This window comes from Schistocerca gregaria, unplaced genomic scaffold (assembly GCF_023897955.1).
Source record: "Schistocerca gregaria isolate iqSchGreg1 unplaced genomic scaffold, iqSchGreg1.2 ptg000066l, whole genome shotgun sequence".
In the NCBI taxonomy this organism is placed as follows: domain Eukaryota; kingdom Metazoa; phylum Arthropoda; class Insecta; order Orthoptera; family Acrididae; genus Schistocerca; species Schistocerca gregaria.
Window position 1 is genome coordinate 10,979,547 of NW_026061707.1, and position 6,568 is coordinate 10,986,114.

The window sequence follows — 6,568 nt, forward strand, 5'->3', positions numbered from 1 at the left end:
CATGGAGGAAAGTGCTCATGGTGACCGTTGTATTCAATCCCAATGCAATTTCTGTGTTTCATCAACACTCTGATAGTCCGCAGATTACAGAATGCACCAGGTGTGCATCGGAAACAACTACTGGTCTTCCAGGGAACGATCAAAGTGTATACTGTTTGAGACATTACTCCCATGGAGGAAACTGCTCATGGAGACTGTTGTATTCAATCCCGATGCAATTTCTGTGTTTCATCAACACTCTGATAGTCCACAGATTACAGAAAGCATCCAGATATGCATCGGAAACTACTACTGGTCTTCCAGGGAACGATCAAAGTGTATACTGTTTGAGACATTACTCCCATATAGGAAACTGCGCATGGAGTCTGTTGTATTCAATCCCGATGCAATTTCTGTGTTTCATCAACACTCTGATAGTCTACAGATTACAGAATGCCTCCAGATGTGCATCGGAAACTACTACTGGTCTTCCATTGAACGATCAAAGCGTAGACTCTTAGAGACTTTTCTCCCATGGAGGCATTCTGTAATAAAAGCGTAGACTGTTTCAGACATTACTCCCATGGAGGAAAGTGCGGATGGTGACTGTTGCATTCAATCCCGATGCAATTTCTGTGTTTCATCAACACTCTGATAGTCCACAGATTACCAAATGCCACCAGATGTGCAGCGGAAACTTCTACTGGTCTTCCAGGGAACGATCAAAGCGTAGACTGTTTGAGACATTACTTTTATTGAGGAAAGTGTGCATTGTGACTGTTGTATTCAATCCCGATGCAATTTATGTGTTTCATTAACACTCTGATAGTCCACAGATTACAGAATGCCTCCAGATGTGCATCGGAAACTACTACTGGTCTTCCAGGGAACGATCAAAGCGTGTACTGTTTGAGACATTACTCCCATGGAGGAATCTGCTCATGGAGACTGTTGTATTCAATCCCGATCCAATTTCTGTGTTTCATCAACACTCTGATAGTCCACAGATTACAGAAAGCATCCAGATGTGCATCGGAAACTACTACTGGTCTTCAGGGAACGATCAAAGTGTATACTGTTTGAGACATTACTCCCATGGAGGAAACTGCGCATGGAGACTGTTGCATTCAATCTCGATGCATTTTCTGTGTTTCATCAACACTCTGATAGTCCACAGATTTCAGAAAGCATCCAGATGTGCATCGGAAACTACTACTGGTCTTCCAGGGAACGATCAAAGTGTATATTGTTTGAGACATTACTCCCATGGAGGAAACTGCGCATGGAGACTGTTGTATTCAATCCCGATGCATTTTCTGTGTTTCATCAACACTCTGATATTCCACAGATTTCAGAAAGCTTCCAGATGTGCATCGGAAACTACTACTGGACTTCCAGGGAACGATCAAAGTGTATACTGTTTGAGACATTACTCCCATGGAGGAAACTGCGCATGGAGACTGTTGTATTCAATCCCGATGCATTTTCTGTGTTTCATCAACACTCTGATAGTCTACAGATTACAGAATGCCACCAATTGTGCATCGGAAACTACTACTGGTCTTCCAGGGAACGATCAAAGCGTAGACTCTTAGAGATATTACTCCCATGAAGGAAAGTGTGTATGGTGACTGTTGTATTCAATCCAGATGCATTTTCTGTGTTTCATCAACACTCTAATAGTCCACAGATTACAGAATGCCACCAGATGTGCATCGGAATCTGCTACTGGTCTTCCAGGGAACGATCAAAGAGTAGACCGTTTGAGAATTACACCCATGGAGGTAAGTGCGCATGGTGACTGTTGTATTCAATCCCGATGCAATTTCAGTGTTTCATCAACACTCAGTTAGACCACAGATATCAGAATGCCTCCAGATGTGCATCGGAAGCTACTACTGGTCTTCCAGGGAACGATCAAAGTGTAGACTGTTTCAGACATTACTCCCATCCAGGAAAGTGCGGATGGTGACTGTTGCATTCAATCCCGATGCAATTTCTGTGTTTCATCAACACTCTGATAATCCACAGATTACAGAATGCTACCAGATGTGCATCGGAAACTACTACTGGTCTTCCAGGGAACGATCAAAGCGTAGACTGTTTGAGACTTTACTCTTATGGAGGAATGTGCGCATGGTGACTGTTGTATTCTATCCCGATGCAATTTCTGTGTTTCATCAACACTCTGATAGTCCACAGATTACAGAATGCCACCAGATGTGCATCGGAAACTACTACTGGTCTTCCAGGAAACGATGAAAGCGTACACTGTTTTAGATATTACCCCCATGGAGGAAAGTGCTCATGGTGACCGTTGTATTCAATCCCAATGCAATTTCTGTGTTTCATCAACACTCTGATAGTCCGCAGATTACAGAATGCACCAGATGTGCATCGGAAACTACTACTGGTGTTCAAGGGAACAATCAAAGCGTAGACTGTTTGAGACATTACTCCCATGGAGGAAACTGCTCATGGAGACTGTTGTATTCAATCCCGATGCAATTTCTGTGTTTCATCAACACTCTGATAGTCCACAGATTACAGAAAGCATCCAGATGTGCATCGGAAACTACTACTGGTCTTCCAGGGAACGATCAAAGCGTAGGCTGTTAGAGACATTACTCCCATGGAGGAAAGTGCGCATGGTATCTGTTATATTCATTCCCGATGCAATATCTTTGTTTTATCAACATTCTGATAGTCTACAGATTACAGACTGCCACCAGATATGCATCGGAAACTACTACTGGTATCCCAGGGATCGATCAAAGCGTAGACGGTTTGAGACATTACTCCCATGGAGGAAAGTGCGCATGGAGACTGTTGTATTCAATCCCGATGCAATTTCGGTGTTTCATCAACACTCTGATAGTTCACAGATTACAGAATGCACCAGATGTGCATCGGAAACTACTACTGGTCTTCCACTGAACGATCAAAGCGTAGTCTGTTTGAGACATACATCCCGTGGAGGTAAGTGCGCATGGTGACTGTTGTATTCAATCCCGATGCAATTTCTGTGTTTCATCAACACTTTGATAGTCCACAGATTACAGAAAGCATCCAGATATGCATCGGAAACTACTACTGGTCTTCCAGGGAACGATCAAAGTGTATACTGTTTGAGACATTACTCCCATATAGGAAACTGCGCAATGAGTCTGTTGTATTTAATCCCGATGCATTTTCTGTGTCTCATCAACACTCTGATAGTCTACAGATTACTGAATGCCACCAGATACACTTTGATCGTTCCCTGGAAGACCAGTAGTAGTTTCCGATGCACATCTGGATGCTTTCTGAAATCTGTGGACTATCAGAGTGTTGATGAAACACAGAAAATGCATCGAGATTGAATGCAACAGTCTCCATGCGCAGTTTCCTCCATGGGAGTAATGTCTCAAACAGTATACACTTTGATCGTTCCCTGAAGACCAGTAGTAGTTTCCGATGCACATCTGGATGCTTTCTGTAATCTGTGGACTATCAGAGTGTTGATGAAACACAGAAATTGGATCGGGATTGAATACAACAGTCTCCATGAGCAGATTCCTCCATGGGAGTAATGTCTCAAACAGTACACGCTTTGATCGTTCCCTGGAAGACCAGTAGTAGTTTCCGATGCACATCTGGAGGCATTCTGTAATCTGTGGACTATCAGAGTGTTAATGAAACACATAAATTGCATCGGGATTGAATACAACAGTCACAATGCACACTTTCCTCAATAAAAGTAATGTCTCAAACAGTCTACGCTTTGATCGTTCCCTGGAAGACCAGTAGAAGTTTCCGCTGCACATCTGGTGGCATTTGGTAATCTGTGGACTATCAGAGTGTTGATGAAACACAGAAATTGCATCGGGATTGAATGCAACAGTCACCATCCGCACTTTCCTCCATGGGAGTAATGTCTGAAACAGTCTACGCTTTTATTACAGAATGCCTCCAGATGTGCATCGGAAACTACTACTGGTCTTCCAGGGAACGATCAAAGCGTGGACTGTTTGAGACATTACTCCCATGGAGGAAACTGCTCATGGAGACTGTTGTATTCAATCCCGATGCAATTTCTGTGTTTCATCAACACTCAGTTAGTCCACAGATTACAGAAAGCATCCAGATGTGCATCGGAAACTACTACTGGTCTTCCAGGGAATGATCAAAGTGTATACTGTCTGAGACATTACTCCCATGGAGGAAACTGCGCATGGAGACTGTTGTATTCAATCCCGATGCATTTTCTGTGTTTCATCAACACTCTGATAGTCCACAGATTTCAGAAGGCATCCAGATGTGCATCGTTAACTACTACTGGTCTTCCAGGGAACGATCAAAGCGTAGACTCTTAGAGACATTACTCACATGGGGGAAAGTGCTCATGGTGACTGTTATATTCAATCCCGATGCAATTTCTGTGTTTCATCAACACTCTGATAGTCTACAGATTACAGAATGCCACCAGATGTGCATCGGAAACTACTACTGGTCTTCCAGGAAACGATGAAAGCGTACACTGTTTCAGATATTACCCCCATGGAGGAAAGTGCTCATGGTGACCGTTGTATTCAATCCCAATGCAATTTCTGTGTTTCATCAACACTCTGATAGTCCGCAGATTACAGAATGCACCAGGTGTGCATCGGAAACAACTACTGGGGTTCCAGGGAACGATCAAAGTGTATACTGTTTGAGACATTACTCCCATGGAGGAAACTGCTCATGGAGACTGTTGTATTCAATCCCGATGCAATATCTGTGTCTCATCAACACTCTGATAGTCCACAGATTACAGAAAGCATCCAGATATGCATCGGAAACTACTACTGGTCTTCCAGGGAACGATCAAAGTGTATACTGTTTGAGACATTACTCCCATATAGGAAACTGCGCATGGAGTCTGTTGTATTCAATCCCGATGCAATTTCTGTGTTTCATCAACACTCTGATAGTCTACAGATCACAGAATGCCTCCAGATGTGCATCGGAAACTACTACTGGTCTTCCAGGGAACGATCAAAGCGTAGACTCTTAGAGACTTTTCTCCCATGGGGGAAAGTGCTCATGGTGACTGTTATATTCAATCCCGATGCAATTTCTGTGTTTCATCAACACTCCGATAGTCTACAGATTACAGAATGCCACCAGATGTGCATCGGAATCTGCTACTGGTCCTCCAGGGAACGATCAAAGCGTAGACTCTTTGAGAATTACACCCATGGAGGTAAGTGCGCATGGTGACTGTTGTATTCAATCCCGATGCAATTTCTCTGTTTCATCAACACTCAGTTAGACCACAGATATCAGAATGCCTCCAGATGTTCATTGGAAACTACTACTGGTCTTCCAGGGAATGATCAAAGGTTAGACTGTTTGAGACATTACTCCCATGGAGGAAAGTGCGCATGGAGAATGTTGTATTCAATCCCGATGCAATTTCTGTGTTTCAACAACACTTTGATAGTCTACAGATTACAGAATGTCACCAGATGTGCATCGGAAACTACTACTGGCCTTCCAGGGAACGATCAAAGCGTAGACTGTTTGAGACATTAGTCCTATGGAGGAAAGTGCGCATGGTGACTGTTGTATTCAATCCCGATTCAGTTTCTTAGTTTCATCAACACTCTGATACTCCACATGTTACAGAATGCCTCCAGATGTGCATCGGAAACTACTACTGGTCTTCCAGGGAACGATCAAAGCGTAGACTGTTTGAGACTTTACTCTTATGGAGGAATGTGCGCATGGTGACTGTTGTATTCTATCCCGATGCAATTTCTGTGTTTCATCAACACTCTGATAGTCCACAGAGTACAGAATGCCTCCAGATGTGCATCGGAATCTACTACTGGTCTTCCAGGGAACGATCAAAGCGTAAACTCTTTGAGACATTACTCCCATGGAGGAAAGTGCGCATGGTGACTGTTGTATTCAATCCCGATAAAATTTCTGTGTTTTATCAACACTCTGATAGTCCACACATTACAGAATGCCACCAGATGTGGGTCGGAAACTACTGCTGGTCTTCCAGGGAACGATCAAAGCGTAGACTGTTTCAGACATTACTCCCATGGAGGAAAGTGTGGATGGTGACTGTTGTATTCAATCCCGATGCAATTTCTGTGTTTCATCAACACTCTGATAGTCCTCAGACTACAGAATGCCACCTGATGTGCATCGGATACTACTACTGGTCTTCCAGGGAACGATCAAAGCGTAGACTGGTTGATACATTACTTTTATGGAGGAAAGTGCGCATGGTAACTGTTGTATTCAATCCCGATGCAATTTTTGTGTTTCATCAACACTCTGATAGTCCACAGAATACAGAAAGTATCCAGATGTGCATCGGAAACTACTACTGGTCTTTAAGGGAACGATCAAAGCGTAGACTGTTTGAGACATTAGTTTAATGGAGGAATGTGCGCATGGTGACTGTTGTATTCAATCCCGATGCAATTTCTGTGTTTCATCAACACTCTGATAGTCCACAGATTACAGAATGCCACCGGATGTGCATTGGAAACTACTACTGGTCTTCCAGGGAACGATCAAAGCGTAGACTGCTTCAGACATTACTCCC